This window comes from Rhinoderma darwinii, chromosome 1, assembly GCF_050947455.1.
Source record: "Rhinoderma darwinii isolate aRhiDar2 chromosome 1, aRhiDar2.hap1, whole genome shotgun sequence".
NCBI classification, from domain to species: domain Eukaryota; kingdom Metazoa; phylum Chordata; class Amphibia; order Anura; family Rhinodermatidae; genus Rhinoderma; species Rhinoderma darwinii.
This window is the reverse complement of record NC_134687.1, coordinates 626,473,999-626,495,838: the sequence shown is the minus strand read 5'-3', so window position 1 is coordinate 626,495,838 and position 21,840 is coordinate 626,473,999. Positions and strand designations below refer to the sequence as shown.

Genomic DNA, 21,840 nt, shown 5'->3' with positions numbered 1-21,840 from the left:
GTATCATAATGTATAACAGTGTATGCCAATGGATCATAATGTATAACAGTGTATGCCAGTGTATAATAATGTATAACAGTGTATGCCAATGTATAATAATGTATAACAGTGTATGCCAATGTATAATAATGTATAACAGTGTATGCCAATGTATCATAATGTATAACAGTGTATGCCAATGTATCATAATGTATAACAGTGTATGCCAATGTATCATAATGTATAACAGTGTATGCCAATGTATAATAATGTATAACAGTGTATGCCAATGTATAATAATGTATAACAATGTATGCCAATGTATCATAATGTATAACAGTGTATGCCAATGTATCATAATGTATAACAGTGTATGCCAATGTATCATAATGTATAACAGTGTATGCCAATGTATCATAATGTATAACAGTGTCTGCCAATGTATAATAATGTATAACAGTGTATGCCAATGTATCATAATGTATAACAGTGTATGCCAATGTATCATAATGTATAACAGTGTATGCCAGTGTATAATAATGTATAACAGTGTCTGCCAATGTATAATAATGTATAACAGTGTATGCCAATGTATCATAATGTATAACAGTGTATGCCAATGTATCATAATGTATAACAGTGTATGCCAATGTATCATAATGTATAACAGTGTCTGCCAATGTATAATAATGTATAACAGTGTATGCCAATGTATCATAATGTATAACAGTGTATGCCAATGTATCATAATGTATAACAGTGTATGCCAGTGTATAATAATGTATAACAGTGTCTGCCAATGTATAATAATGTATAACAGTGTATGCCAATGTATCATAATGTATAACAGTGTATGCCAATGTATAATAATGTATAACAGTGTATGCCAATGTATCATAATGTATAACAGTGTATGCCAATGTATCATAATGTATAACAGTGTATGCCAATGTATAATAATGTATAACAGTGTATGCCAATGTATCATAATGTATAACAGTGTATGCCAATGTATAATAATGTATAACAGTGTATGCCAATGTATCATAATGTATAACAGTGTATGCCAATGTATAATAATGTATAACAGTGTATACCAATGTATGATAATGTATAACAGTGTATGCCAATGTATCATAATGTATAACAGTGTATGCCAATGGATCATAATGTATAACAGTGTATGCCAATGTATAATAATGTATAACAGTGTATGCCAATGTATCATAATGTATAACAGTGTATGCCAATGTATCATAATGTATAACAGTGTATGCCAATGTATAATAATGTATAACAGTGTATGCCAATGTATAATAATGTATAACAGTGTATGCCAATGTATCATAATGTATAACAGTGTATGCCAATGTATAATAATGTATAACAGTGTATGCCAATGTATCATAATGTATAACAGTGTATGCCAGTGTATAATAATGTATAATAATGTATAATAATGTATAATAATGTATAACAGTGTATCATAATGTATAACAGTGTATGCCAGTGTATAATAATGTATAACAGTGTATGCCAATGTATAATAATGTATAACAGTGTATGCCAATGTATAATAATGTATAACAGTGTATGCCAATGGATCATAATGTATAACAGTGTATGCCAATGTGTCATAATGTATAACAGTGTATGCCAATGTATAACAGTGTATGCCAATGTATCATAATGTATAACAGTGTATGCCAATGTGTCATAATGTATAACAGTGTATGCCAATGTATAATAATGTATAACAGTGTATGCCAATGTATAATAATGTATAACAGTGTATGCCAATGTATAATAATGTATAATAGTGTATGCCAATGTATAATAATGTATAACAGTGTATGCCAATGTATAATAATGTATAACAGTGTATGCCAATGTATAATAATGTATAACAGTGTATGCCAATGTATCATAATGTATAACAGTGTATGCCAATGTATAATAATGTATAACAGTGTATGCCAATGTATAATAATGTATAACAATGTATGCCAATGTATAATAATGTATAACAGTGTATGCCAATGTATCATAATGTATAACAGTGTATGCCAATGTATCATAATGTATAACAGTGTATGCCAATGTATAATAATGTATAACAGTGTATGCCAATGTATCATAATGTATAACAGTGTATGCCAATGTATAATAATGTATAACAGTGTATGCCAATGTATAATAATGTATAACAGTGTATGCCAATGTATAATAATGTATAACAGTGTATGCCAATGTATCATAATGTATAACAGTGTATGCCAATGTATCATAATGTATAACAGTGTATGCCAATGTATAATAATGTATAACAGTGTATGCCAATGTATAATAATGTATAACAGTGTATGCCAATGTATCATAATGTATAACAGTGTATGCCAATGTATAATAATGTATAACAGTGTATGCCAATGTATCATAATGTATAACAGTGTATGCCAGTGTATAATAATGTATAACAGTGTATGCCAATGTATCATAATGTATAACAGTGTATGCCAGTGTATAATAATGTATAACAGTGTATGCCAATGTATCATAATATATAACAGTGTATGCCAATGTATCATAATGTATAACAGTGTATGCCAATGTATCATAATGTATAACAGTGTATGCCAATGTATCATAATGTATAACAGTGTATGCCAATGTATAATAATGTATAACAGTGTATGCCAATGTATAATAATGTATAACAGTGTATGCCAATGTATAATAATGTATAACAGTGTATGCCAATGTATCATAATATATAACAGTGTATGCCAATGTATCATAATGTATAACAGTGTATGCCAATGTATAATAATGTATAACAGTGTATGCCAATGTATCATAATGTATAACAGTGTATGCCAATGTATCATAATGTATAACAGTGTATGCCAATGTATAATAATGTATAACAGTGTATGCCAATGTATCATAATGTATAACAGTGTATGCCAATGTATCATAATGTATAACAGTGTATGCCAATGTATAATAATGTATAACAGTGTATGCCAATGTATCATAATGTATAACAGTGTATGCCAATGTATCATAATGTATAACAGTGCATGCCAATGTATCATAATGTATAACAGTGTATGCCAATGTATCATAATGTATAACAGTGTATGCCAATGTATCATAATGTATAACAGTGTATGCCAATGTATAATAATGTATAACAGTGTATGCCAATGTATCATAATGTATAACAGTGTATGCCAATGTATCATAATGTATAACAGTGTATGCCAATGTATAATAATGTATAACAGTGTATGCCAATGTATAATAATGTATAACAGTGTATGCCAATGTATCATAATGTATAACAGTGTATGCCAATGTATAATAATGTATAACAGTGTATGCCAATGTATAATAATGTATAACAGTGTATGCCAATGTATAACAGCGTATGCCAATGTATAATAATGTATAACAGTGTATGCCAATGTATAATAATGTATAACAGTGTATGCCAATGTATAATAATGTATAACAGTGTATGCCAATGTATAATAATGTATAACAGTGTATGCCAATGTATCATAATGTATAACAGTGTATGCCAATGTATAATAATGTATAACAGTGTATGCCAATGTATAATAATGTATAACAGTGTATGCCAATGTATAATAATGTATAACAGTGTATGCCAATGTATAATAATGTATAACAGTGTATGCCAATGTATAATAATGTATAACAGTGTATGCCAATGTATCATAATGTATAACAGTGTATGCCAATGTATCATAATGTATAACAGTGTATGCCAATGTATCATAATGTATAATAGTGTATGCCAATGTATCATAATGTATAACAGTGTATGCCAATGTATCATAATGTATAACAGTGTATGCCAATGTATCATAATGTATAACAGTGTATGCCAATGTATAATAATGTATAACAGTGTATGCCAATGTATAATAATGTATAACAGTGTATGCCAATGTATCATAATGTATAACAGTGTATGCCAATGTATCATAATGTATAACAGTGTATGCCAATGTATCATAATGTATAACAGTGTATGCCAATGTATCATAATGTATAACAGTGTATGCCAATGTATCATAATGTATAACAGTGTATGCCAATGTATAATAATGTATAACAGTGTATGCCAATGTATCATAATGTATAACAGTGTATGCCAATGTATCATAATGTATAACAGTGTATGCCAATGTATCATAATGTATAACAGTGTATGCCAATGTATCATAATGTATAACAGTGTATGCCAATGTATCATAATGTATAACAGTGTATGCCAGTGTATCATAATGTATAACAGTGTATGCCAATGTATCATAATGTATAACAGTGTATGCCAATGTATCATAATGTATAACAGTGTATGCCAATGTATCATAATGTATAACAGTGTATGCCAGTGTATCATAATGTATAACAGTGTATGCCAATGTATCATAATGTATAACAGTGTATGCCAATGTATAATAATGTATAACAGTGTATGCCAATGTATAATAATGTATAACAGTGTATGCCAATGTATCATAATGTATAACAGTGTATGCCAATGTATAATAATATATAACAGTGTATGCCAATGTATAATAATGTATAACAGTGTATGCCAATGTATCATAATGTATAACAGTGTATGCCAATGTATCATAATATATAACAGTGTATGCCAATGTATCATAATGTATAACAGTGTATGCCAATGTATCATAATGTATAACAGCGTATGCCAATGTATCATAATGTATAACAGTGTATGCCAATGTATAATAATGTATAACAGTGCATGCCAATGTATCATAATGTATAACAGTGTATGCCAATGTATCATAATGTATAACAGTGTATGCCAATGTATCATAATGTATAACAGTGTATGCCAATGTATCATAATGTATAACAGTGTATGCCAATGTATCATAATATATAACAGTGTATGCCAATGTATCATAATGTATAACAGTGTATGCCAGTGTATAATAATGTATAACAGTGTATGCCAATGTATAACAGCGTATGCCAATGTATAATAATGTATAACAGCGTATGCCAGTGTATAATAATGTATAACAGTGTATGCCAATGTATCATAATGTATAACAGTGTATGCCAATGTATCATAATGTATAACAGTGTATGCCAATGTATAATAATGTATAACAGTGTATGCCAATGTATCATAAAGTATAACAGTGTATGCCAATGTATAATAATGTATAACAGTGTATGCCAATGTATAATAATGTATAACAGTGTATGCCAATGTATCATAATGTATAACATTGTATGCCAATGTATCATAATGTATAACAGTGTATGCCAATGTATCATAATGTATAACAGTGTATGCCAATGTATCATAATGTATAACAGTGTATGCCAATGTATCATAATGTATAACAGTGTATGCCAATGTATCAGAATGTATAACAGTGTATGCCAATGTATCAGAATGTATAACAGTGTATGCCAATGTATCATAATGTATAACAGTGTATGCCAATGTATCAGAATGTATAACAGTGTATGCCAATGTATCAGAATGTATAACAGTGTATGCCAATGTATAATAATGTATAACAGTGTATGCCAATGTATCAGAATGTATAACAGTGTATGCCAATGTATCATAATGTATAACAGTGTATGCCAATGTATCAGAATGTATAACAGTGTATGCCAATGTATCAGAATGTATAACAGTGTATGCCAGTGTATAATAATGTATAACAGTGTATGCCAATGTATAATAATGTATAACAGTGTATGCCAATGTATAATAATGTATAACAGTGTATGCCAATGTATAATAATGTATAACAGTGTATGCCAATGTATCATAATGTATAACAGTGTATGCCAATGTATAATAATGTATAACAGTGTATGCCAATGTATAATAATGTATAACAGTGTATGCCAATGTATAATAATGTATAACAGTGTATGCCAATGTATAATAATGTATAACAGTGTATGCCAATGTATCATAATGTATAACAGTGTATGCCAATGTGTCATAATGTATAACAGTGTATGCCAGTGTATAATAATGTATAACAGTGTATGCCAATGTATAATAATGTATAACAGTGTATGCCAATGTGTCATAATGTATAACAGTGTATGCCAGTGTATAATAATATATAACAGTGTATGCCAATGTATCATAATGTATAACAGTGTATGCCAATGTATCATAATGTATAACAGTGTATGCCAATGTATCATAATGTATAACAGTGTATGCCAATGTATCATAATGTATAACAGTGTATGCCAATGTATCATAATGTATAACAGTGTATGCCAATGTATCATAATGTATAACAGTGTATGCCAATGTATCATAATGTATAACAGTGTATGCCAATGTATAATAATGTATAACAGTGTATGCCAATGTATCAGAATGTATAACAGTGTATGCCAATGTATCATAATGTATAACAGTGTATGCCAATGTATCATAATGTATAACAGTGTATGCCAATGTATCATAATGTATAACAGTGTATGCCAATGTATAATAATGTATAACAGTGTATGCCAATGTATAATAATGTATAACAATGTATGCCAATGTATCATAATGTATAACAGTGAATGCCAATGTATAATAATGTATAACAGTGTATGCCAATGTATAATAATGTATAACAATGTATGCCAATGTATAATAATGTATAACAGTGCATGCCAATGTATCATAATGTATAACAGTGTATGCCAATGTATCATAATGTATAACAGTGTATGCCAATGTATAATAATGTATAACAGTGTATGCCAATGTATAATAATGTATAACAGTGTATGCCAATGGATCATAATGTATAACAGTGTATGCCAATGTATCATAATGTATAACAGTGTATGCCAATGTGTCATAATGTATAACAGTGTATGCCAATGTATAACAGTGTATGCCAATGTATCATAATGTATAACAGTGTATGCCAATGGATCATAATGTATAACAGTGTATGCCAATGTATCATAATGTATAACAGTGTATGCCAATGTATAATAATGTATAACAGTGTATGCCAATGTATAATAATGTATAACAGTGTATGCCAATGTATCATAATGTATAACAGTGTATGCCAATGTATCATAATGTATAACAGTGTATGCCAATGTATCATAATGTATAACAGTGTATGCCAATGTATAATAATGTATAACAGTGTATGCCAATGTATAATAATGTATAACAATGTATGCCAATGTATCATAATGTATAACAGTGTATGCCAATGTATAATAATGTATAACAGTGTATGCCAATGTATAATAATGTATAACAGTGTATGCCAATGTATAATAATGTATAACAGTGTATGCCAATGTATAATAATGTATAACAGTGTATGCCAATGTATAATAATGTATAACAGTGTATGCCAATGTATCATAATGTATAACAGTGTATGCCAATGTATAATAATGTATAACAGTGTATGCCAATGTATAATAATGTATAACAGTGTATGCCAATGTATAATAATGTATAACAGTGTATGCCAATGTATCATAATGTATAACAGTGTATGCCAATGTGTCATAATGTATAACAGTGTATGCCAGTGTATAATAATGTATAACAGTGTATGCCAATGTATAATAATGTATAACAGTGTATGCCAATGTGTCATAATGTATAACAGTGTATGCCAGTGTATAATAATATATAACAGTGTATGCCAATGTATCATAATGTATAACAGTGTATGCCAATGTAGAACAGTGTATGCCAATGTATAATAATGTATAACAGTGTATGCCAATGTATCATAATGTATAACAGTGTATGCCAATGTATCATAATGTATAACAGTGTATGCCAATGTATCATAATGTATAACAGTGTATGCCAATGTATAATAATGTATAACAGTGTATGCCAATGTATCATAATGTATAACAGTGTATGCCAGTGTATAATAATGTATAACAGTGTATGCCAATGTATCATAATGTATAACAGTGTATGCCAATGTATCATAATGTATAACAGTGTATGCCAATGTATAATAATGTATAACAGTGTATGCCAATGTATCATAATGTATAACAGTGTATGCCAGTGTATCATAATGTATAACAGTGTATGCCAATGTATCATAATGTATAACAGTGTATGCCAATGTATCATAATGTATAACAGTGTATGCCAATGTATCATAATGTATAACAGTGTATGCCAATGTATAATAATGTATAACAGTGTATGCCAATGTATCATAATGTATAACAGTGTATGCCAATGTATCATAATGTATAACAGTGTATGCCAATGTATCATAATGTATAACAGTGTATGCCAATGTATAATAATGTATAACAGTGTATGCCAATGTATAATAATGTATAACAGTGTATGCCAATGTATCATAATGTATAACAGTGTATGCCAATGTATCATAATGTATAACAGTGTATGCCAATGTATCATAATGTATAACAGTGTATGCCAATGTATAATAATGTATAACAGTGTATGCCAATGTATCATAATGTATAACAGTGTATGCCAATGTATAATAATGTATAACAGTGTATGCCAATGTATCATAATGTATAACAGTGTATGCCAATGTATAATAATGTATAACAGTGTATGCCAATGTATAATAATGTATAACAGTGTATGCCAATGTATCATAATGTATAACAGTGTATGCCAATGTATAATAATGTATAACAGTGTATGCCAATGTATCATAATGTATAACAGTGTATGCCAATGTATCATAATGTATAACAGTGTATGCCAATGTATAATAATGTATAACAGTGTATGCCAATGTATCAGAATGTATAACAGTGTATGCCAATGTATCATAATGTATAACAGTGTATGCCAATGTATCATAATGTATAACAGTGTATGCCAATGTATCATAATGTATAACAGTGTATGCCAATGTATAATAATGTATAACAGTGTATGCCAATGTATAATAATGTATAACAATGTATGCCAATGTATCATAATGTATAACAGTGTATGCCAATGTATCATAATGTATAACAGTGTATGCCAATGTATCATAATGTATAACAGTGTATGCCAATGTATAATAATGTATAACAATGTATGCCAATGTATAATAATGTATAACAGTGCATGCCAATGTATCATAATGTATAACAGTGTATGCCAATGTATCATAATGTATAACAGTGTATGCCAATGTATAATAATGTATAACAGTGTATGCCAATGTATAATAATGTATAACAGTGTATGCCAATGGATCATAATGTATAACAGTGTATGCCAATGTATCATAATGTATAACAGTGTATGCCAATGTGTCATAATGTATAACAGTGTATGCCAATGTATAACAGTGTATGCCAATGTATCATAATGTATAACAGTGTATGCCAATGGATCATAATGTATAACAGTGTATGCCAATGTATCATAATGTATAACAGTGTATGCCAATGTATAATAATGTATAACAGTGTATGCCAATGTATCATAATGTATAACAGTGTATGCCAATGTATCATAATGTATAACAGTGTATGCCAATGTATCATAATGTATAACAGTGTATGCCAATGTATCATAATGTATAACAGTGTATGCCAATGTATAATAATGTATAACAGTGTATGCCAATGTATAATAATGTATAACAGTGTATGCCAATGTATAATAATGTATAACAGTGTATGCCAATGTATAATAATGTATAACAGTGTATGCCAATGTATCATAATGTATAACAGTGTATGCCAATGTATCATAATGTATAACAGTGTATGCCAATGTATAATAATGTATAACAGTGTATGCCAATGTATAATAATGTATAACAGTGTATGCCAATGTATCATAATGTATAACAGTGTATGCCAATGTGTCATAATGTATAACAGTGTATGCCAGTGTATAATAATGTATAACAGTGTATGCCAATGTATAATAATGTATAACAGTGTATGCCAATGTGTCATAATGTATAACAGTGTATGCCAGTGTATAATAATATATAACAGTGTATGCCAATGTATCATAATGTATAACAGTGTATGCCAATGTATCATAATGTATAACAGTGTATGCCAATGTATCATAATGTATAACAGTGTATGCCAATGTATCATAATGTATAACAGTGTATGCCAATGTATCATAATGTATAACAGTGTATGCCAGTGTATAATAATGTATAACAGTGTATGCCAATGTATAATAATGTATAACAGTGTATGCCAATGTATCATAATGTATAACAGTGTATGCCAATGTATCATAATGTATAACAGTGTATGCCAATGTATAATAATGTATAACAGTGTATGCCAATGTATCATAATGTATAACAGTGTATGCCAGTGTATCATAATGTATAACAGTGTATGCCAATGTATCATAATGTATAACAGTGTATGCCAATGTATCATAATGTATAACAGTGTATGCCAATGTATCATAATGTATAACAGTGTATGCCAATGTATCATAATGTATAACAGTGTATGCCAATGTATCATAATGTATAACAGTGTATGCCAATGTATCATAATGTATAACAGTGTATGCCAATGTATAATAATGTATAACAGTGTATGCCAATGTATCATAATGTATAACAGTGTATGCCAATGTATAATAATGTATAAGTGTATGCCAATGTATCATAATGTATAACAGTGTATGCCAATGTATAATAATGTATAACAGTGTATGCCAATGTATAATAATGTATAACAGCGTATGCCAATGTATCATAATGTATAACAGTGTATGCCAATGTATCATAATGTATAACAGTGTATGCCAATGTATCATAATGTATAACAGTGTATGCCAGTGTATCATAATGTATAACAGTGTATGCCAATGTATAATAATGTATAACAGTGTATGCCAATGTATCATAATGTATAACAGTGTATGCCAATGTATAATAATGTATAACAGTGTATGCCAATGTATCATAATGTATAACAGTGTATGCCAATGTATAATAATGTATAACAGTGTATGCCAATGTATCATAATGTATAACAGTGTATGCCAATGTATAATAATGTATAACAGTGCATGCCAATGTATCATAATGTATAACAGTGTATGCCAATGTATCATAATGTATAACAGTGTATGCCAATGTATCATAATGTATAACAGTGTATGCCAGTGTATAATAATGTATAACAGTGTATGCCAATGTATAATAATGTATAACAGTGTATGCCAATGTATAACAGCGTATGCCAATGTATAATAATGTATAACAGTGTATGCCAGTGTATAATAATGTATAACAGTGTATGCCAATGTATAATAATGTATAACAGTGTATGCCAATGTATCATAATGTATAACAGTGTATGCCAATGTATCATAATGTATAACATTGTATGCCAATGTATCATAATGTATAACAGTGTATGCCAATGTATCATAATGTATAACAGTGTATGCCAATGTATCATAATGTATAACAGTGTATGCCAATGTATCATAATGTATAACAGTGTATGCCAATGTATCATAATGTATAACAGTGTATGCCAATGTATCATAATGTATAACAGTGTATGCCAATGTATAATAATGTATAACAGTGTATGCCAATGTATCATAATGTATAACAGTGTATGCCAATGTATCATAATGTATAACAGTGTATGCCAATGTATCATAATGTATAACAGTGTATGCCAATGTATAATAATGTATAACAGTGTATGCCAATGTATAATAATGTATAACAGTGTATGCCAATGTATCATAATGTATAACAGTGTATGCCAATGTATAATAATGTATAACAGTGTATGCCAATGTATCATAATGTATAACAGTGTATGCCAATGTATCATAATGTATAACAGTGTATGCCAATGTATAATAATGTATAACAGTGTATGCCAATGTATCATAATGTATAACAGTGTATGCCAATGTATCATAATGTATAACAGTGTATGCCAATGTATCATAATGTATAACAGTGTATGCCAATGTATAATAATGTATAACAGTGTATGCCAATGTATCATAATGTATAACAGTGTATGCCAATGTATCATAATGTATAACAGTGTATGCCAATGTAGAACAGTGTATGCCAATGTATCATAATGTATAACAGTGTATGCCAATGTATAATAATGTATAACAGTGTATGCCAATGTATCATAATGTATAACAGTGTATGCCAATGTATAATAATGTATAACAGTGTATGCCAATGTATCATAATGTATAACAGTGTATGCCAATGTATCATAATGTATAACAGTGTATGCCAATGTATAATAATGTATAACAGTGTATGCCAATGTATCAGAATGTATAACAGTGTATGCCAATGTATCATAATGTATAACAGTGTATGCCAATGTATCATAATGTATAACAGTGTATGCCAATGTATTATAATGTATAACAGTGTATGCCAATGTATAATAATGTATAACAGTGTATGCCAATGTATAATAATGTATAACAATGTATGCCAATGTATCATAATGTATAACAGTGAATGCCAATGTATAATAATGTATAACAGTGTATGCCAATGTATAATAATGTATAACAATGTATGCCAATGTATAATAATGTATAACAGTGCATGCCAATGTATCATAATGTATAACAGTGTATGCCAATGTATAATAATGTATAACAGTGTATGCCAATGTATCATAATGTATAACAGTGTATGCCAATGTATAATAATGTATAACAGTGTATGCCAATGTATAATAATGTATAACAGTGTATGCCAATGTATCATAATGTATAACAGTGTATACCAATGTATAATAATGTATAACAGTGTATGCCAATGTATAATAATGTATAACAGTGTATGCCAATGTATCATAATGTATAACAGTGTATGCCAATGTATAATAATGTATAACAGTGTATGCCAATGTATAATAATGTATAACAGTGTATGCCAATGTATAATAATGTATAACAGTGTATGCCAATGTATCATAATGTATAACAGTGTATGCCAATGTATCATAATGTATAACAGTGTATGCCAATGTATAATAATGTATAACAGTGTATGCCAATGTATAATAATGTATAACAGTGTATGCCAATGTATCATAATGTATAACAGTGTATGCCAATGTATCATAATGTATAACAGTGTATGCCAATGTATAATAATGTATAACAGTGTATGCCAATGGATCATAATGTATAACAGTGTATGCCAATGTATCATAATGTATAACAGTGTATGCCAATGTGTCATAATGTATAACAGTGTATGCCAATGTATAACAGTGTATGCCAATGTATCATAATGTATAACAGTGTATGCCAATGTATAACAGTGTATGCCAATGTATCATAATGTATAACAGTGTATGCCAATGGATCATAATGTATAACAGTGTATGCCAATGTATCATAATGTATAACAGTGTATGCCAATGTATAATAATGTATAACAGTGTATGCCAATGTATAATAATGTATAACAATGTATGCCAATGTATCATAATGTATAACAGTGTATGCCAATGTATAATAATGTATAACAGTGTATGCCAATGTATAATAATGTATAACAGTGTATGCCAATGTATAATAATGTATAACAGTGTATGCCAATGTATAATAATGTATAACAGTGTATGCCAATGTATAATAATGTATAACAGTGTATGCCAATGTATAATAATGTATAACAGTGTATGCCAATGTATAATAATGTATAACAGTGTATGCCAATGTATCATAATGTATAACAGTGTATGCCAATGTATAATAATGTATAACAGTGTATGCCAATGTATCATAATGTATAACAGTGTATGCCAATGTATAATAATGTATAACAGTGTATGCCAATGTATAATAATGTATAACAGTGTATGCCAATGTATCATAATGTATAACAGTGTATGCCAATGTATCATAATGTATAACAGTGTATGCCAATGTATCATAATGTATAACAGTGTATGCCAATGTATAATAATGTATAACAGTGTATGCCAATGTATAATAATGTATAACAATGTATGCCAATGTATCATAATGTATAACAGTGTATGCCAATGTATAATAATGTATAACAGTGTATGCCAATGTATAATAATGTATAACAGTGTATGCCAATGTATAATAATGTATAACAGTGTATGCCAATGTATAATAATGTATAACAGTGTATGCCAATGTATAATAATGTATAACAGTGTATGCCAATGTATAATAATGTATAACAGTGTATGCCAATGTATAATAATGTATAACAGTGTATGCCAATGTATCATAATGTATAACAGTGTATGCCAATGTATCATAATGTATAACAGTGTATGCCAATGTATCATAATGTATAACAGTGTATGCCAATGTATAATAATGTATAACAGTGTATGCCAATGTATAATAATGTATAACAGTGTATGCCAATGTATCATAATGTATAACAGTGTATGCCAATGTATCATAATGTATAACAGTGTATGCCAATGTATAATAATGTATAACAGTGTATGCCAATGTATCATAATGTATAACAGTGTATGTCAATGTATCATAATGTATAACAGTGTATGCCAATGTATAATAATGTATAACAGTGTATGCCAATGTATCATAATGTATAACAGTGTATGCCAATGTATAATAATGTATAACAGAGTATGCCAATGTATCATAATGTATAACAGTGTATGCCAATGTATCATAATGTATAACAGTGTATGCCAATGTATAATAATGTATAACAGTGTATGCCAATGTATCATAATGTATAACAGTGTATGCCAATGTATCATAATGTATAACAGTGTATGCCAATGTATAATAATGTATAACAGTGTATGCCAATGTATCATAATGTATAACAGTGTATGCCAATGTATCATAATGTATAACAGTGTATGCCAATGTATAATAATGTATAACAGTGTATGCCAATGTATCATAATGTATAACAGTGTATGCCAATGTATCATAATGTATAACAGTGTATGCCAATGTATCATAATGTATAACAGTGTATGCCAATGTATAATAATGTATAACAGTGTATGCCAATGTATCATAATGTATAACAGTGTATGCCAATGTATAACAGTGTATGCCAATGTATCATAATGTATAACAGTGTATGCCAATGTATCATAATGTATAACAGTGTATGCCAATGTGTCATAATGTATAACAGTGTATGCCAATGTATAATAATGTATAACAGTGTATGCCAATGTATCATAATGTATAACAGTGTATGCCAATGTATCATAATGTATAACAGTGTATGCCAGTGTATAATAATGTATAACAGTGTATGCCAATGTATCATAATGTATAACAGTGTATGCCAATGTATCATAATGTATAACAGTGTATGCCAATGTATAATAATGTATAACAGTGTATGCCAATGTATAATAATGTATAACAGTGTATGCCAATGTATCATAATGTATAACAGTGTATGCCAATGTATAATAATGTATAACAGTGTATGCCAATGTATAACAGTGTATGCCAATGTATAATAATGTATAACAGTGTATGCCAGTGTATCATAATGTATAACAGTGTATGCCAATGTATCATAATGTATAACAGTGTATGCCAATGTATAATAATGTATAACAGTGTATGCCAGTGTATAATAATGTATAACAGTGTATGCCAATGTATCATAATGTATAACAGTGTATGCCAATGTATCATAATGTATAACAGTGTATGCCAATGTATCATAATGTATAACAGTGTATGCCAATGTATAATAATGTATAACAGTGTATGCCAATGTATAATAATGTATAACAGTGTATGCCAATGTATAATAATGTATAACAGTGTATGCCAATGTATCATAATGTATAACAGTGTATGCCAATGTATCATAATGTATAACAGTGTATGCCAATGTATCATAATGTATAACAGTGTATGCCAATGTATCATAATGTATAACAGTGTATGCCAATGTATAATAATGTATAACAGTGTATGCCAATGTATCATAATGTATAACAGTGTATGCCAGTGTATAATAATGTATAACAGTGTATGCCAATGTATCATAATGTATAACAGTGTATGCCAGTGTATAATAATGTATAACAGTGTATGCCAATGTATCATAATGTATAACAGTGTATGCCAATGTATAATAATGTATAACAGTGTATGCCAATGTATAATAATGTATAACAGTGTATGCCAGTGTATAATAATGTATAACAGTGTATGCCAATGTATCATAATGTATAACAGTGTATGCCAGTGTATAATAATGTATAACAGTGTATGCCAATGTATAATAATGTATAACAGTGTATGCCAATGTATAATAATGTATAACAGTGTATGCCAATGTATAATAATGTATAACAATGTATGCCAATGTATAATAATGTATAACAGTGTATGCCAATGTATCACAATGTATAACAGTGTATGCCAATGTATCATAATGTATAACAGTGTATGCCAATGTATCATAATGTATAACAGTGTATGCCAATGTATCATAATGTATAACAGTGTATGCCAATGTATCATAATGTATAACAGTGTATGCCAATGTATAATAATGTATAACAGTGTATGCCAATGTATCATAATGTATAACAGTGTATGCCAATGTATCATAATGTATAACAGTGTATGCCAATGTATAATAATGTATAACAGTGTATGCCAATGTATAATAATGTATAACAGTGTATGCCAATGTATCATAATGTATAACAGTGTATGCCAATGTATCATAATGTATAACAGTGTATGCCAATGTATAATAATGTATAACAGTGTATGCCAATGTATCATAATGTATAACAGTGTATGCCAATGTATAATAATGTATAACAGTGTATGCCAATGTATCATAATGTATAACAGTGTATGCCAATGTATCATAATGTATAACAGTGTATGCCAATGTATAATAATGTATAACAATGTATGCCAATGTATAATAATGTATAACAGTGCATGCCAATGTATCATAATGTATAACAGTGTATGCCAATGTATCATAATGTATAACAGTGTATGCCAATGTATCATAATGTATAACAGTGTATGCCAATGTATAATAATGTATAACAGTGTATGCCAATGTATCATAATGTATAACAGTGTATGCCAATGTATAATAATGTATAACAGTGTATGCCAATGTATAATAATGTATAACAGTGTATGCCAATGTATCATAATGTATAACAGTGTATACCAATGTATCATAATGTATAACAGTGTATGCCAATGTATAATAATGTATAACAGTGTATGCCAATGTATAACAGTGTATGCCAATGTATAATAATGTATAACAGTGTATGCCAATGTGTCATAATGTATAACAGTGTATGCCAATGTATCATAATGTATAACAGTGTATGCCAATGTATCATAATGTATAACAGTGTATGCCAATGTATCATAATGTATAACAGTGTATGCCAATGTATAATAATGTATAACAGTGTATGCCAGTGTATAATAATGTATAACAGTGTATGCCAATGTATCATAATGTATAACAGTGTATGCCAATGTATAATAATGTATAACAGTGTATGCCAATGTGTCATAATGTATAACAGTGTATGCCAATGTATCATAATGTATAACAGTGTATGCCAATGTATAATAATGTATAACAATGTATGCCAATGTATCATAATGTATAACAGTGTATGCCAATGTATAATAATGTATAACAGTGTATGCCAATGTGTCATAATGTATAACAGTGTATGCCAATGTATCATAATGTATAACAGTGTATGCCAATGTATAATAATGTATAACAGTGTATGCCAATGTATAATAATGTATAACAGTGTATGCCAATGTATCATAATGTATAACAGTGTATGCCAGTGTATAATAATGTATAACAGTGTATGCCAATGTATCATAATGTATAACAGTGTATGCCAATGTATAACAGTGTATGCCAATGTATAATAATGTATAATAATGTATAACAGTGTATGCCAATGTATCATAATGTATAACAGTGTATGCCAATGTATAATAATGTATAACAGTGTATGCCAATGTATCATAATGTATAACAGTGTATGCCAATGTATAATAATGTATAACAGTGTATGCCAATGTATAATAATGTATAACAGTGTATGCCAATGTATCATAATGTATAACAGTGTATGCCAATGTATAATAATGTATAACAGTGTATGCCAATGTATCATAATGTATAACAGTGTATGCCAATGTATCATAATGTATAACAGTGTATGCCAATGTATAATAATGTATAACAGTGTATGCCAATGTATAATAATGTATAACAGTGTATGCCAATGTATCATAATGTATAACAGTGTATGCCAATGTATCATAATGTATAACAGTGTATGCCAATGTATAATAATGTATAACAGTGTATGCCAATGTATAATAATGTATAACAGTGTATGCCAATGTATCATAATGTATAACAGTGTATGCCAATGTATAATAATGTATAACAGTGTATGCCAATGTATAATAATGTATAACAGTGTATGCCAATGTATAATAATGTATAACAGTGTATGCCAATGTATCATAATGTATAACAGTGTATGCCAATGTATAATAATGTATAAGTGTATGCCAATGTATCATAATGTATAACAGTGTATGCCAATGTATCATAATGTATAACAGTGTATGCCAATGTATAATAATGTATAACAGTGTATGCCAATGTGTCATAATGTATAACAGTGTATGCCAATGTATCATAATGTATAACAGTGTATGCCAATGTATAATAATGTATAACAGTGTATGCCAATGTATAATAATGTATAACAGTGTATGCCAATGTATCATAATGTATAACAGTGTATGCCAGTGTATAATAATGTATAACAGTGTATGCCAATGTATCATAATGTATAACAGTGTATGCCAATGTATAACAGTGTATGCCAATGTATAATAATGTATAATAATGTATAACAGTGTATGCCAATGTATCATAATGTATAACAGTGTATGCCAATGTATAATAATGTATAACAGTGTATGCCAATGTATCATAATGTATAACAGTGTATGCCAATGTATAATAATGTATAACAGTGTATGCCAATGTATAATAATGTATAACAGTGTATGCCAATGTATCATAATGTATAACAGTGTATGCCAATGTATAATAATGTATAACAGTGTATGCCAATGTATCATAATGTATAACAGTGTATGCCAATGTATCATAATGTATAACAGTGTATGCCAATGTATAATAATGTATAACAGTGTATGCCAATGTATAATAATGTATAACAGTGTATGCCAATGTATCATAATGTATAACAGTGTATGCCAATGTATCATAATGTATAACAGTGTATGCCAATGTATAATAATGTATAACAGTGTATGCCAATGTATAATAATGTATAACAGTGTATGCCAATGTATCATAATGTATAACAGTGTATGCCAATGTATAATAATGTATAACAGTGTATGCCAATGTATCATAATGTATAACAGTGTATGCCAATGTATCATAATGTATAACAGTGTATGCCAATGTATCATAATGTATAACAGTGTATGCCAATGTATCATAATGTATAACAGTGTATGCCAATGTATCATAATGTATAACAGTGTATGCCAATGTATCATAATGTATAACAGTGTATGCCAATGTATAATAATGTATAACAGTGTATGCCAATGTATCATAATGTATAACAGTGTATGCCAATGTATAATAATGTATAACAGTGTATGCCAATGTATCATAATGTATAACAGTGTATGCCAATGTATCATAATGTATAACAGTGTATGCCAATGTATCATAATGTATAACAGTGTATGCCAATGTATCATAATGTATAACAGTGTATGCCAATGTATCATAATGTATAACAGTGTATGCCAATGTATAATAATGTATAACAGTGTATGCCAATGTATCATAATGTATAACAGTGTATGCCAATGTATAATAATGTATAACAGTGTATGCCAATGTATCATAATGTATAACAGTGTATGCCAATGTATCATAATGTATAACAGTGTATGCCAATGTATCATAATGTATAACAGTGTATGCCAATGTATCATAATGTATAACAGTGTATGCCAATGTATAATAATGTATAACAGTGTATGCCAATGTATCATAATGTATAACAGTGTATGCCAATGTATCATAATGTATAACAGTGTATGCCAATGTATCATAATGTATAACAGTGTATGCCAATGTATCATAATGTATAACAGTGTATGCCAATGTATAATAATGTATAACAGTGTATGCCAATGTATAATAATGTATAACAGTGTATGCCAATGTATCATAATGTATAACAGTGTATGCCAATGTAGAACAGTGTATGCCAATGTAGAACAATGTCTGGCGCACAACAGACAATGACAGCGACATTTCCCCATCTTCATTCCCTTAATTTCTAATTTCTCAGTTTCTGGGACAGCTGGTGACACTGACATCACTGCGGCCATGTTGACTGTCACCCAGCTTTCCTAGGAACAGATATAACAAAGAACGAGACAGTACTACACAACAATGCATGAAGGGAGTTGTAGTTCTCAAGCAGTCAGCAGGATGGATGAGAAGTCTCCGCTAAATCGCAGGCAGAAAGGAAGTGATCGCCGCAATAACAAAATGTTCACTTACCGGCCTCAGCCAACAGTCAGCAGCCACATCCCGGGCCTCACGTACGGGCCCCTCCGCAACACAGTCCCGACTTCTCTATGAGACTATCGGAGAACGCGACCACGTGACTTCCCCCAAAAACGAGAAAAAAAAATGCAGGCTCCTCCCCCTATTCCGCTCTGCGCGTCACTGTGTATGTACATAGCGGCCGGGAGGGGGCGTGTGCTCCGCTCTGATTGGCTGCTCCCTCACAACACACTTCCAGTAAACACTGCTTGTTGGGGCTGGGAATTGGCACGGGGAGCCCGGGATCAAGATGTTCACCTACTGATAGGGTTCACTGCCCATGCTGGTAATGGCGTCTACTGATAACGCCCACTCGGCATAACAACAGTCCATTCTAGCGACCAATCAGATTAAAGCTTTCATTCTTCCAAAGTAGGTAAGAACACGTATTAAGTGATCAGATTGGTTGTTTATACACTGCCGTACAGAAGCATTGCAACGTATTATATCAGTTAGGTCAAGTCTTCTAGTGCGACCATAAACATTTTGGCAAAAAAAAAATGACATAAAATGTTTCAAAATATTTTAAAAAACACAAAGTGATTTTTTTTCTATTTTTTAAAAAATATAGATGAAATAAAAAAGCAGACATAATTGGTATTGCCGGAACCGTAGCGAACCATACTATAAAAATAATGCGTCATTTATCCAGCACAGTGAACGGCGTAAAAATACAAACGTAGAAAACGTAACAAAACATTGCCAGAATTGCCGTTTTTCTGTTCATCCCGCCACCCGAAAAATTTAATAAAAAGTGATCAAAAACTTGTATGTACCCCAAAATTGTACCCAAAAAAACGACAGCACGTCTCGCGAAAAACAAGTAACCATACAGCTGCCTTAACGCAATTAGAAAACAATTATGGGTCACAGGAAAAGTTGACAGAATTTTTTTTTTTTACAGCGCTATTATTTTGCAAAAATATTAAAAATACTATATACATTAGGCATCACCCTAATCCTACTGACCCACAGAATAAAGTTTTCATGTAAGGCTGGGTTCACACTACCTATTTTCAGGCGTAAACTAGGCGTTTTACGCCTCGAATTACGCCTGAAAACACGGCTCAAATACTTCGGCAAACATCTGCCCATTCATTTCAAT

At 29.8% G+C, this 21,840-nt stretch overlaps 1 protein-coding gene and 1 long non-coding RNA gene across 4 annotated transcripts in view; one reads left to right on the top strand and one right to left on the bottom strand.

Annotated features, from left to right (window-relative positions):
- The window catches only part of IL6ST (interleukin 6 cytokine family signal transducer), an 88,634-nt gene extending 67,666 nt beyond the window's left edge, over positions 1–20,968 (bottom strand). The window contains exon 1 of one of the 2 annotated variants that reach the window (XM_075842443.1): positions 20,691–20,968. The gene's annotated coding sequence lies outside the window, so the exon portion shown is untranslated. The remainder of the gene's footprint in view (positions 1–20,690) is intronic. The other variant, XM_075842452.1, reaches the window with a different exon arrangement.
- LOC142663701 (uncharacterized) overlaps positions 20,866–21,840 on the top strand; it is a 40,396-nt gene continuing 39,421 nt past the window's right edge. For both annotated transcript variants that reach the window (XR_012851133.1, XR_012851132.1), the window contains exon 1: positions 20,866–21,111. This is a non-coding gene — a long non-coding RNA (uncharacterized LOC142663701). The remainder of the gene's footprint in view (positions 21,112–21,840) is intronic.